The sequence below is a fragment of the Schistocerca nitens genome, chromosome 6, assembly GCF_023898315.1.
Source record: "Schistocerca nitens isolate TAMUIC-IGC-003100 chromosome 6, iqSchNite1.1, whole genome shotgun sequence".
NCBI lineage: Eukaryota > Metazoa > Arthropoda > Insecta > Orthoptera > Acrididae > Schistocerca > Schistocerca nitens.
In genome coordinates, this window is record NC_064619.1 from 630,138,978 (window position 1) to 630,153,994 (window position 15,017).

Here is a 15,017-nt window from a genome sequence, read left to right on the forward strand (position 1 = left end):
GTTGAGCGCTGGGGCTGAATCCGTCGCATCCAGTCTCCGACTGGAGGGCATACACAAAACCGACTTAATAAGCCTGGAGCGACATTACAATGGATTCGCGGGCAGTGCTGCTGCTCACGTGGCGCTTGCGTCACTGCGACTGGCGCGCTAAACAATGAGCTGCTGCTGGCCTTAAGTACAGCGAACAATGAAACAGCGTGTGCCCAGAGGACACCTTAGCAGAATTGTCAATGAACCAAAAGCAAGTGAAAAAAAATCAGTTTTTAAAGCAGAGTGAAAGTACAATTTTAAAAATTTTAAATTTTTCCCCTGTTCGCGCCATAGAGCTTAACAAATGTAAGGAGAAATAACAAAGACGTTAGCACAACATGGACGTGTAATTATGTATTAGAAGTACACGTGAATGTTTTTATGTGTATGAATTTTCTATGGGCAACGAAATGAAGCTTTGTAGATATGCTGCTAGTAGCATAAGGGTATTAAAACTCCATTGACTCGCACCAAGTGACCAAACTATGAGCAATAAGGCTTCTGTATACCGTCTCCTTAAATAAAGTCAGTATACAGTAGGGGGGCATTTGTGATGTACCTTTTGCATTTCTTACTTTTATGTTTTAGTTTTCTTTAAAGGCGAAGTGAAAAGGTGAAGCGGTAGTCCAGCGGAGAGCCTGCGCCTACCGTCATGTATTTTTGATTTTCAGATGTTAAAAAACATAAGATGTTTTTCCTGTCCCTCAGTGAGAGGAAGGATTCGCGCTCTGCTGGTTATCTTAGCGCGTAGTTGTAGACCGCCATTTTCGGCGAAGTGAATAAGTGAGGAGTATGTATTTTCTATGTGCATCGAACAGAAGAATATAGTATTATTTTATTAACCAAAAGGTTCTATGGGCTATTATTTGAAGTAGCACCGTAATAAGAAGAACTGAAGCCCACCTGCGTACTTCGGAAAATTACGAAGATCCGATTAACGCAACATGGACACGGTCAACATTTTGTAAGTGGATACGGCGATCAGACATAATATTATAAATTGGTAAGCATAAACAAACAACAAAAGAAGGGCTGTTTCATTGATGTGGAACTAATATGAAAAGATTCTTTACCCGTTTACAGGCACAGCCCAGCTTATTGTGCTTGTCCAAGTGCCGAAAAATTAATCTCGTTAATTCCATATATCTAAAAAAACATGTTATTTTTATTATAATTTTTTATTATATTATATCGTAACACCTCATATCGCTTTGCAACCGTATGCCCAGATATTTAAACGACTTGACTATGTCAATAAGTATACTAGCAATACTGTATCCGAACATTTCATGCTTTATCTTCCTACTCATCGGCATCAACTTACATTTTTCCACATTTAGAGGTAGCTGGCATTCATCACACTAACTGGAAATTTGTCTAAGTCGTCTTGTATCTCCTTCCAGTCACCGAACTTGGACACCTTACCGTACACAACAAACAACCGCAGATAGTTGCCCACCCTGTCAGCCAAATCATTTATTTATAGAGAGAACAACAGGTGTCCTATCACACTTCCCTGAAGGCACTAATGACGGTACCCTTGTCTCTGATGAACACTCGCCGTCGAGGACAACATACTGGGTTCTATTATTTAAGAAGTGTTCGAGACACTCACATACCTGTGAACTTATTCCATATGCTCGTATCCTCGTTAACAGCCGGCAGTGGGGCACAAATATCACAGCTGACCTTGTGTCTATGTCGTATAGGAAATCAGGTTTTATCTTTGTAGCGCAGGCCTGCTTTGCTGCTTATAGCAACGGAGCCTGGTATGGCAGCTCTGCTCGGAATTGTTTACGCCGCATTGCTCGAATCTGGCCGCATTGCTTTCCAATTTTAGCACATTTCTCGCATTGTTTTACCGAAGGTTTCAGTGTCAAATTAACAACCGCTACTCATTGTAATTGTCATTCCAAGAGCTACTGAATGCATTTATGCGGCTCCATTTATACGGCACCATTACAAAAAAATGACCATACTTATTTCAATATCTTGATTGATACCAAAATTCAGGGCGTTATCGATACAAAACATCAGGTTCCTCTCGATATACAGTACTATGAACTGCAGAAACCCCCTTTTCGATATTTGGAACCATTTATGAAATGAAAGCTGTACCAAGTCTTACATGACTCATCCTGTATGCTTATTATCACCATAATCATTTGTTCAGTTGACAGCTCCATATAATGTCTTTTATCGTTCGGAGACTAAGAACGACAAGGGCGCATATTCCGAGCAATCAGAAATTATCTGATTTTGTCTGAGTCACTCTTACAGGCAGTTTTCTCTGGGATTCCAGCTGATTACCGGTTTTTCTGCCTCACAGTAGATGATGTCACATGAAATTTCCCATAGTCACTGTGACTGGCGGAGCGAAGGCCAGCTGTCATATGAGGGAGCAGAGAGCGGGCTTCAGACAGGAGACAGCTCGCCGCCCAGTGGTGAGTGTGCGGAAGCAGCCGCGTCTAGTGCCATCTCTCTCCTAGCTGCTCACTGCTGCGTGCTGTGGCTTGACGTGTGTGTGTGTGTGTGTGTGTGTGTGTGTGTCTGTGTGTGTCATCATTGTCTTTATGTTCTATTTTTGTACTATGAAGACTAACTGCATAGTGAGAGCTCAAGTGCTCATTAGTCGGTTCGCTCGCTTGTAACAGACAGCTGTCGGAACTGCCAGCTATGCCAACCGAACCAGCAGGCGTGCACTGCTCCGCCATTGAGCGTCCTTGAACTTCCCTGCGCATGTGCATTTCGTTGTTAGATCGTCTGTTTTGCAAACAGCCTCGTTTTATTTGGCGACAGCTAAGGCGTTACTTCAACGAAAGTTATTCCGTGAACACAGGTTGCGAAATTACCGTTCCACGGACTAAGTAAAGTTCCGCGACTGACTAGGTACAGCCGTGTCGGAATTTAGAGTAGCTCCTGTTGTTTTGTAGCTTTACTATAGCAGGCGGCAATGGAAAAAGTGCTCACTGATAGGTGGGATGGTGTACAGCTGGTGTCATTAAATATTTGAACGACAAAAGTAGGTAAGAGAGATTGCCGATGAAATATACACGTTGTTTACAGAGAGAATGCCTATAAAAATAGGCATTTTTTAATTTTTGCATAGAGTTATTTTCGTGATCCGTGTGCCATAGTCATGATATATGTTATGGGGTGGCATGTGATTGTTGAACGAACGGTTACAGAGACTATTAGAATTATATAGGCGACACTTACATCAGCACTAAAGCCAGAGATGCTTAAAAAAACTTAAAAATGATATAAAAACATTAAAAAGGTGTTACATTATATTCTACTAGCTAACAAACTCGACGTTGTCCGGTACTTATTTACTTTAATTTTCTATTCGTCCCTCACTTCCTTCATCCTCTCTCTGTCCATTTCCTTCTGCCCCTGTCTGTCCGTCTCCTGCTCTTCCTTTCCTCTTCATTCTCCCCCTCTGTCTGTTCGTATCCACCTCCTCCATCTCTCTGTCTGTCTGTTCCTCCCCCTGCCTCTGTCAATCTCTTTCTCTCTCTCTCTCTCTCCTTCTCTGCCCTCTGCCTGTCAATTTCCCTCTCCCCTATCTCCTTCCACCTGCTTGTCCTTCTGTCCCTATCTCCCTCTTCCCCCTCACAGTTTGTGCTTCTCTTCGTCCTCTCTTCTGTCTCCATGTCATCACACACCAAATGGGGGACTGATGACCTTCGCTGTTTAGTCCCCCTTAAACATCCCAACAACCACCACCACCACCACACACTCACACCAATAGCTGGCAGCTGTTTCTTCCCAGACTGTAATTAATATGTGTACCAAATTCGATTGATATTGTTCCGAGGGTTTAGGATGAGCTTTTTACCTGTGGCTTTGCTCGCATATGCATATGTCAAACATATTTCACAAATATATAACATATTTCACACGTAGTTGTATACATGTGTTACCTATATGTCTAGCGAATTTCGCTGTGCAGTTTAATTTTCACTTAATGTTTATGATATCGTATCTTCTAAATTATGTGGCGCACAATGATGTAATTGTTGCAGGTGCCTTCTGCACAAATGTGGATACAGTCGGAAAAATGTATTGCAAATAGAGTTAGTAGCAAAGAAATAATAAATTGAAACGTCCTGCATAATGCAGCAGTTTTTTCTCGCATCTCAGTATTTGACATCATATCTCCTCAACCATGTGTAGTACAGCGCATATTTTTTTGGTATATTCAGCCGAAAATGTGGCTGCTGCGGCAAATGTGGATACACTCTACGAAAGTGCTGGGAATAGAGTTAGTGGCAACGAAGTAATAAATTTAAACACCTTGCACGATGAGGTAGTTTTTCACGCATTCGGCTTTTATGACGTCATTATCTCCCGAACTAAATGTCGTACAATGACGTGATTTTTCTGATACATACAATAGTATATATGTATACTGTCTGAAAAATTTCTCAAGAATGCAGTCAGCAGTAAAGGAGTAATAAAGTAAAACGTTATGTTTCATATGGCAGTTTTACTGCATGATTAGTGGAAATCTGCAGGCAACGACATTTTTCCCTTTAATCATTTTGTGGGGGTCGTCAACGAGAAAAAGTTTCATATACTGTGAAATTATAGGTTAAGTGAGTTGCAAGTCACTAAGCGGTCTGTTTCTCAAATACTGGGTAACTAAAGTATGGACTATACGGTACTGATTTTTCACCCCGATATCCACCCCTTGGTAGGTTTGTGATTCTTAAGCACACGGTGATTCTTTCCAGAAACTAAATGATATGTGTACCAAATCTGCATGAAATCGGTCCTGTGGTTTAGGAGCAGATGTAGAACATACATACATATGCATATGTAGGTACATCTATTTTAATGATTCGTGTGAGTTTTTAAGTTATGATTTCCCTTGAACAGAGGTAAAAGCCAATTTAATTTATGATTAAGGGTAACTACACATTTAAACCTGAAGTCTTCCTCTGGCTGACATTGTTGAGAATTTTTCTCTATTTTTCGTGTCAGTCTTCTGTGTGTTTCGAAGCGGTCTGCCACGAATTTCTCTCCTGTCCCGACCTCTTCACCTAAAAACTGCGCTTGCACGCAACGTCCTCAGTTGCCTTTGTCTACAGTTTTTAACTTCTACTGCCCCCGCTAGTACCACGGGAGTTATTTCTTGATGTCCTATAGTCTTGTCCGTTCTCCTTATGAGTATTTCCCACACTTTCGTTTTTTCGTTGAGTCTGAAGAGAACCTCATTATTCGGAACGCTGTCAGACCACTTACTTTTCAACATCCTTCTCAGGAACCACATCTGAAACGCTTCGCCACGCGGTTTAGCCGCGCGGTCTCGGGCGCCTTGCTACGGTCCACGCGGCTCCCCCCGTCGGAGGTCTGAGTCCTCCGTCGGGCATAGTCGTGTGTATTATCCTTAGCGTAAGTTAGTTTAAGTTAGAATAAGTAGTGTGTAAGCTTAGGGACTGATGACCTACGCAGTTTGGGCTCATAACATCTTTCCGCAAATTTCCAAATTTCGAACGCTTCGATTCTTGCAGCCCAAGGTTTACTTTCATAAAATGCTGTACTACAAACGTACATTCTCAGATATATCTTCCTCTGATTAAGACCGACTTTTGATACTAGCAGACTGTTCTTGACCCGTAATGTCCTGTTAAACGAGCTTTTTATGTCCTCCTTACTTTGTTCGTTGCGTGTAATTTTTCTTCCAAGGAAGGACAGTCCTTCGCCTCATGATCTCCCATTCTGCTGTTAAGTTGATCGCTAATCTCATTTATGATACTTCTCATTACCTTCGTCTTTCTTCGGTTTACCTTCAGTACATTCTTTACTCATTAGACTGTTCATTCCAATCAACAGGTCATGCATTTCCTCTTCAGTTTCATCGGGGATTCTAATACCATCAAGGAATCTTAGCACTGATATTCCTTCAGCCTGAATTTTAATCTCACTCTTGAACATTTCTTTTATCTTCATCATATTGGTTTTTCGATTGAACGGTAATAGACTGCATCCCTGTATATTACACCCTCTCGTGATTTCATTCTTATTACTCTATTATCGTAATGTGTAAGAGGTGGTGGCAGCATTATTAACTCTAATCTTTACATTAAAACAGGAACTTGTAAATATTTACCATGCAGCCATATTTACAAATTAATTTGTGATGTGAATGTAAAATGACTTGTTCTACATCATTACTATTTATCGTGCAAAAAATCCATGGAACGTGAAACTAACTAACTATCCCTCTTATTATTTGCACACACTGCCGGCCGCGGTGGTCTAGCGGTTCTGGCGCTGCAGTCCGGAACCGCGGGACTGCTACGGTCGCAGGTTCGAATCCTGCCTCGGGCTTGGGTGTGTGTGGTGTCCTTAGGTTAGTTAGGTTTAAGTAGTTCTAAGTTCTAGGGGACTTATGACCTAAGATGTTGAGTCCCATAGTGCTCAGAGCCATTTGAACCATTTTTTTTTTTTGCACACACTGTATGATACCGCTGTTTCCCTGTAGCTCACTCCTTTTTTTCTGAATTTCGAGTATCGCGCACTACTCTGCATACTCCAATATTATTCCAGGTTCGACAAATCCCTAAGAATGTGTAGTGATTTTTCTTAAGTCTTGCTTCCACTACCACGAGCAACGTCAGAACTGCTTCTATGACGCCGGCCCGTGTGGCCGAGCGGTTCTAGGCCCTTAAGTCCAGAACTGCGCTGCTGCTACGGTCGCAGGTTCGAATCCTGCTTCGGGCATGGATGTGTGTGATGTCCTTAGGTTAGTTGGGTTTAAGTAGTTCTAAGTCTAGGGGACTGATGACCTCAGATGTTAAGTCCCATAGTGCTTTGAGCCATTTGAACCATTTTTGAGCTTCTGTGAGGCCTTTACTTTCCTTGAGCCAAACAGATCGCCATCTAACAGGTTCTGAATTTTCTTGTCCATTTTTCTGTGTATTGTTCTTATCATGCATGGGATGTTAAGTTCATAGTACGATAGTTTTCGCACTTATCTGCCATTCCCATGCAGAGTGTGTGGATGATAATTTTCTGAAAGTCTGATACTGCATCTCCAGACTCATGAATTCCACAAACCTGCTGGAACAGCCACTTCTTTGCCACTGCCGCTAATGAGTTTAGAAGTTCCAAAACAGTTTTATTTGTACCTTCAGCCTTATTTGATGTCAACTCTTCCAATAAGATATTAAACTCTGCTTCTCCAATATTTCCCATATCAATTTCCAGGATAGTTCCGCAAAATTTGAGACTCCAAGGAAGTGGGGCTAGAAGTGAAATGGGATATATTGATCTTCAGAAAGACGTGAGCTGTAGTTGATGACAATTTTTGCAGGATAATGTGGAAAAGATGCTCAACGTAAATGAGAGCGTTGAGGATTCTGCAGCTGTTGCGAAGGGATAGACAGGTGTGGGGGATAGCGGATGACATTGTGAGGAAAAGCGAAGTTAAATATGAAAGGGCGAGCATCTCTCTGGGCAGGTTTCATGGTCGGGCAGTGAAAGATGGAGAGAGATGGAGCATGAGGAGCTGTGTGGGGAGAGTGAGTGAGCAGGTGTAACTTGAAAGGAAAGGGGCGGCGGGTTGATCGTATAACTGCGGCAGTGTACAGGGACTCGTAACAATAGATGAAAGGACAAAATAGTGAACAGTTTTTAAAAACAGAAACTGTCACTACTACGTGGTGACCCAGTGCCGGCAGTACTTTACTTAGCCAGGTCATTTTCCGCTGCGCAGGAAGGCAACATCAGCAGATATTAAGTTTCGAGTTTTGCTTACAGTAACGAAAATGCGTGTTTTCGAACTCAGAAACTTGGGTTTGCCGCCTAGACAGTCAGTCAGACAGATCGTATCACTAATGAAGCATTTTTGGGGAGGTTCTTAATGCTACGTTGAATCGAGACAGAACGTTTTCGCGGCACACAGGTTTAAATCACCAGATGTGTCACGCATGGAGTTTTGTCCCGATAAATATGTCGTGTGCGGCGAAATTCGGTTTCGCTTTTAGCTGCCAGTCACAGCACAGATAACAGACAGATAAAAAAAAGTGATAATGAAAAATAACTGAAGCTGCGATGACTGTCAACAGATAACAACCGTTTGGCACTCATCTATTCTCAGTGCGTGTATAATAAACTTTCTTGAGACAAAGAAGCTTATGTCCATGAATCGAATCAGCAAGGCTTTAGAAAGCGTCGCTGATGCGAAACTTAACTTGCCCTTTTGTCACATCATGTACTGCTGGAACGTCCCCTTTGAAAAACTACAAATGACTGTGCTGGCAAACTTCTACGTCATTTGATTTTGAAACAGCTGAGCAAAACTCAACGTACTCAAACAGTTTTCTCTTTACTTATTCTGAACATTACTAATCTGGCGCACAATATTTTTAGCGCAACGCAATCTGACTTTCAAAAGTCCCTACAAGAGAATGGTCCTGACTAACAGTAACCTATACCTCTCATGAATCACTTTCCTCAGAAAAATCTTCGTTATTCAAACTACTGCAATACAGCGAGCGCCAATACTGCCAGCTAAATAATTCTAACCACTGAAGGCACTAACTACTGATAGACATTGTTAGCAAATGAAATATTTTGATAGAGAACAAACAATCTATTTACCTTAATAGTGTTCAAAAGTCATCATATATATATCTATCAATTCATGACATCCATCTGGCGGACACACCTCCAGATCGTCCTCTCTCAAAACTCTGCCATCTCTCTCCCCACATCCACCACTGCTGGCGGCTCATCTCCAACTGCCCAACGCCTTTCGCTGTTCACATCCAACTGCCCAACACTACAATAACGAATATTCCAACCATGCCAACCAGCCACAGACTGCACACGGCACAGTCAGTGAGTTTCATACAGAGCACTACGTGGCGTTACCAACATAAAAACCCAAACAGCCTACTTACAGTGCAGGCTATGGACGAAGGGCGACAGGTAGATTCCACATTTGTAGATTTCCGGAAAGCATTTAACAGGATGCCCCATTGCCGGCTGTTAACGAAGATAGGAGCATATGGAAAAAGCTCACAGATATGTGAGACGCTCGAAGACTTCATAAGTAATGGAACCCAGTATGTCGTCTTCGACAGCGAGTGTTCATCAGAGACAAGGGTATCGTCAGGAGTGCCCCAGGAGTGTGATAAGACCGCTATTGTCCTCTATACACATAAATGATATGGTTGACAGAGTGAGCAGCAATCTGCGGTTTTTCGCTGATGATGCCGTGCTGTACGGTAAGGTCTCGAAAGTGAGTGACTGTAGCAAGATACGACATAGACAAAATTTGCAGTTGGTGTGATGAATGGCAGCTAGCCCTAAATGTGGGAAAAAATCTAAGTTGACGCAGATGAGTAGCAAGACCAAACCTTTAGTGTTCGGATACAGTATTACTGGTGTCCTTCTTGACACAGTCACGTCGTTTAAATGCCTGGGCGTAACGTCGAAAAGCGATACGAGATGGAACGAGCGTGTGACGACTGTGGTAGGGAACGCGAATGGTCAACTTCGGTGTATGTGCAGAATCTTGGGAAAGAGTGCTTCACCTGTAAAGGAGAATGCATATAGGACGCTGGTGCGACCTATTCTTCAGTACTGCCGCAGTGTTTGGAATCCGTTGCAGGTCGGATTGAAGGAAGACATCGAAGCAGTTCAGAGGCGGGCTGCGAGATTGGTTACCGATAGGTTACAATAAGACGTAAGTGCTACGGTGTTACTTGGGGGACTGAAATGGGAATCCCTGGAGGGAAGGCGACGTTCTTTACAGGAAACACCATTGAGACAATTTAGAGATACGGTATTTGAAGCTGACTGCAGAACAATTCTGCTGCTGCCAACATACATGCGGGTAAAGACGACGAAGATACGAGAAATTAGGGCTCATACGGACGCATATAGATAGTCGTTTTTCTCTCGCTCTATTTGCGAGCTGAAGAGGAAAGCAAATGAGTTATGGTGGTACAGGGTACCCTCCGCCATGCACCCTACGGCAGCTTGCGGAGTTCTGATGTAGATGCAGTGTACAGTTCTATTACGAAACTACGGAGCTAGTTGACGTTTAACCGTCGTGTCATGCTCTGTGCATTCAGCACCCTTCTTGGATGGAAATATTTTATTTTTATTCATTTATTTAATTAACCTGCTCTCATTAGCGCCATCAGGTTCTTTCTTATTTCGGACCAGGGTTTCACGCGTACAATACACTTTTTACATTATAGTTACCTAGAAAATAATGATTTTAATATGCAAATGATATTAAAACGATTTGAGTGGTATAGTGAGAATGAGAGTAAATAATACTGACTGTGAACTACTAAAGCTTATTCTGGCTGTACTTCTGTTACTGCTTACTGCTACCTCTAATCATGATAACAGCAATAATACTGGGCCGCACGGGATTAGCCGAGCGGTCTAACCGGCTACAGTGATGGACTGTGCGGCTGATCCCGGCGCAGGTTCGGGTCCTTCCTCGGGCATGGGTGTGTGTGTGTGTTCGTCCTTAGGATAATTTAGGTGAAGTAGTGTGTAAGATTAGGGACTGATGACCTTAGCAGTTAAGTCCCATAAGATTTCACACACATTTTTGAACAATAATACTGAGAATAATGATAATAATAACAATAACGAATTTAAAGGCGTACAAAACAGATGTTTTATGATTTAGCAAGTCCTGGGTAAAGAAAATTTAAGGAAACTGCACAAGGCAAGTACACTGAAAGAAAAAGTATAATAGATTCTAAGGAAGGACGTATAGGGGTAACAGAAGCAGTGGTAATCCTTATTGTTGCTTTAGAAGATACGTCAGTAACTGCCGTCTGAGTCTGTATGTGTTATTTAGTTATGTAACATAATGTGGGTGATTACTGCAGAGTCGAGTTGCTGTTACTGACAAGGACTTAGAGGAAGTAGCTGAACAATGGAGGGGGACGGAGAGGATTTTGGTCTGACGGGATGGGACGTTCCTGTCATTTTGTTCAGGCAAGAGCGTCAAGGACGAGGGAAGATTATGAGAGACTGTCTGCGCTGATAAGACAGTAGAGAAGACCGATGGTATGGAAATGCCTGCGCCTGTGTGCACGCAGCCAAGGCAACTGTTCATAAGTTGGCGAAATATGACCACGGAGTCGAACATCACACGTATAAAGAACAATGGCATTCATAACCCGTTCCAGGTGCCGAGAGAATTTCTGAGAAAGGCCTTGCAGGGTAACATAGCTGAAACCAATAATTCGGAGTATCAAAGTCTGTACGGTTTTCTCCTGTTATTTTTGTAAGCTATCTCTGACTGCCAGCGCATCATCTAGACTGAAATCTAAATATATTTACTTCGAATTTTGGAAACAAAGCATCTGATGACTGTCTTTCGTTGGTTACAAACAGCGTTACTTCGTCTGCCAGATGAAGTACAGTTTACATAGGGAGAAAAGATTGTAATGATTAGTGGAAGTCATGTGCCATGGCTGATGAAGCTGCCCAAGCAAAGCGACATCAGTACATGACCACTTAGTCCCTGCCGTTACGAAATACCTGAAGGGAAAGAAACTTGCTAAACGTTCTATACTGATACTCGACAATTCGACATCTCATTCATACAAAGATGAACTTTAAAACGTGAAATAAAACCTTCATTTCTTCCAGCCAATTTAGCATGTGTAACATTACCCGTGGACCAGGGGGTCAGTGGGTGGCTGAAGAGGCGATATAGCCAAAAATACATTTGATCAGTTTCAGGACACAAGAAGGAAGCAGCTCGTTTCAATGAAATTAATAAAAGTAAAAGATGTAATCAACGCAACTGCCGCAGTTTGGGAAGAAATTTCGGCATCAACGCTTGAAAAATCTTGACGTAAACTGTGACCAAAAATGAATGACGCTAAAGATGAAAGACCAAAAGAAGCGGGTAAAGAGAATGAAGATGAAACAAACTACGCAAAAAGTGATGAAATTAAGGTGTAGACACTCCAGCGATTTTGAAGGAATTGGAGATTTTACAACCGGTTGTTGAGCAAAATGATGTAACTGAGTGCTGACATTGATTGCACAACGGGTAAAGAATTAACTGACGGTCATATCATTTATGCCGTACATCGAACAACACAGATGAGAACGAGAAAGACGATGACGGCAACAAGGCAAGTACCGCATACAGATCGCAAAAATGGATTTGATATAGTTTTTCAATACATCGAACGAAGCTCTATGTCTCCCCTAAAAGACATTTGTGCATAGGTAAAGGCGGAACATTGCGGCAAAATCAAGGTCGCTGGTTGCTAAGCAAATGCTCATTACACTTCTTTTTGTCCTGCTAAGAATAGAACATTTTCTTACGATGCGATTTCATGTTTTAAAAAGTTAATTGCAAGTAAATTGTGTGTCACGTCAGTACTGTAATAAGGTAGGTAGAGCTATTAATCTTTCACTCACATTAACAGTGTCTCACCGTACGCTACAGGCGTGTCTTCCAGAACAGATACTACTTCAATTTAAACTTTCGTGTAAGATTTTTTAATTCGCCAACGTTTCTTCTCGTTTTGTTACTCTTTTAACAGTATTTCCAGTTGAAAATTAAAGTTTTACTGTACCGCATTGTAATGTTACAGGAAAAAAAAAATTTTTCTCCGATAATCCGACTTTTCTTGCCTTGCGACCATGCTCTCGATCCTGTAGGGGACGGATTAGCGAGGTTCTACTGTATATATACAGTGTGAATCACACAAAACCTTGCACCGCAAATATTGCGGAAATGGCAAATGCTATTGATGTGCGGTTTTCACGGAATGTATCGGTAGTCAGGTGCTCGTAGTTTTAGCCAATAAACAGAGCTTAATAATACTCAGAAAGTGTGACTTTGGTGCACACGCGCAACTTTTTAAATGGAGCGATACCTATTGGCATTAACAAACTGAAAGTAGGTTAAATTAGGAAGCCCACAGTGTTTGGTGCAGGATTCTAGAGCGAGTCGTTTACGAGGTATCGAATTTTGGAAAGTTCCCACACTGACTCTTGTACAGCATCTGTGGTAGCGCACACCCAGGAACAACACAAGTGTATACATTAGGTATCTGGATACTGATTGTTGCCTATCCCTGATGTTATTCCACCTGTATATTGAGCAAGCAGTAAAGGAAACAAAAGAAAAATTTGGAGTAGGAATTAAAATCCATGGAGAAGAAATAAAAACGTTGAGGTTCGCCGACGACATTGTAATTCTGTCAGATACAGGAAAGGACCTGGAAGAGCAGCTGAACGGAATGGACAGTGTCTTGAAAGGAGGATATAAGATGAACATCAACAGAAGCAAAACGAGGATAATGGAATGTAGTCGAATTAAATAGGGTGATTAGGAAATGAGAGGCTTAAAGTAGTAAATGAGTTTTGCTGTTTGTGGAGCAAAATAACTGATGATGGTCGAAGTAGAGAGGATATAAAATGTAGACTGGCAATGGCAAAGAAAGCGTTTCTGAAGAAGAGAAATTTGTTAACATCGTGTATAGATTTAAGTGTCAGGAAGTCTTTTTTGAAAGTATTTATATGGAGTGTAGCTATGTATGGAAGTGAAACGTGGACGATAAATAGTTTAGACAAGAAGAGAATAGAAGCTTTCGAAATGTGGTGGTACAGAAGGATGATGAAGATTAGATGGGTAGATCACATAACTAATGAGGAAGTATTGAATTGATTTGGAGAGAAGAGAAATTTGTGGCATAAGTTGACTAGGAGAAGCGATCGGTTGGTGGGGCATATTCTGAGGCATCAAGGAATCAGCAATTTAGTATTGGAGGGCAGCGTGGAGGGTAAAAATCGTAGAGGGAGACCAAGAGATGAATACACTAAACAGATTGAGAAGGATGTAGGTTGCAGTAGGTACTGGGAGATGAAGAAGCTTGCACAGGATAGAGTAGTATGGAGAGCTGCGTCAAACCAGTGTCAGGACTGAAGACCACAACAACAACAAGTGACCATCACAGGTTGTGTTCAAAATTACAACCTGCAGCGGCAGTACACGCTTCCTGTCTTGTACGAATGAAATGCTGCACACTCGGTAACATTTCGGCAGAGATGTCTGAGCAGGCTGCAGTAATACGTTGTTGCATATCAGCGGATATTGTTGATATGTACTTGTAGACGGCGGTTTTCATCTTTCCCCACAGAAAAAAAAAAACTACAGGCATCAAATCTGGGAAGAGGCCGGCAGTCCCTCCGCGTCTTTACAACGACTTGAAAACAATTTGTGGAGACGTGCTGTAATACTTGGTGCACTTTGGAATGGATAGCCATCATGTTGGTATCACAAATTCCTGTTATGTCTATGAAACACGGGTGTGCGAACTGATGGCTCACTATCCCACACCACACGTTTATGGTGGAACGACTGCTGCACGCGTGCTAGCATTTCGGCAGAGATGTGTGAGCAGGCTGCAGAAACACTTCGTTGCATACCAGCGGATGTGGCTGGCTGTCGTCCCCATCTGAAAAATCCAACCGTGATTGTCAAGAAACAAATAGTGCAGTTTTAGGAGGTTTAACCGGCCATAATTGGTTGACGTCCTTTCACCACTAAACAAGATACATGATACATCTGGAGTATCCTGTCTTAATGCCCGTGTACAGAAGTTAACACGATTCTCATAATCGTTTCCATGCTGCTCTTGGTGGAGAGGGATGTGATAGGAATGGAACCTTTATCGACGGAGATTGCGTAGGACATTTCTCCGACTCATGCCACTTCCTCGTGCGATTGCGCTGGAACTAAAGTGCGGATCAACTGCAACAGCAACAAGAACATTAATTTCCCCCTATTCTGTCGTCACTTTTTTCCGTGTTACGTTGTCAAGGTGTTACACTACGATTTTCACGTAACTGCTTGAAAATGTTGATAAATAATTTCCGAGATGGTTGACGTCAGTTGGGATAACTCGCCGCATACATTTTTGACAAGATGAGATTAGAAGAATTTGAAATGTGGTGCTACAGAAGAATGC

General features: G+C 42.1%; 1 protein-coding gene across 2 annotated transcripts in view; it reads left to right on the forward strand.

The window, feature by feature from the left end:
- The first annotated feature begins 2,443 nt into the window (after positions 1–2,443).
- The window catches only part of LOC126262783 (probable cytochrome P450 6a14), a 71,316-nt gene continuing 58,742 nt past the window's right edge, over positions 2,444–15,017 (forward strand). For both annotated transcript variants that reach the window (XM_049959603.1, XM_049959604.1), the window contains exon 1: positions 2,444–2,474. The gene's annotated coding sequence lies outside the window, so the exon portion shown is untranslated. The remainder of the gene's footprint in view (positions 2,475–15,017) is intronic.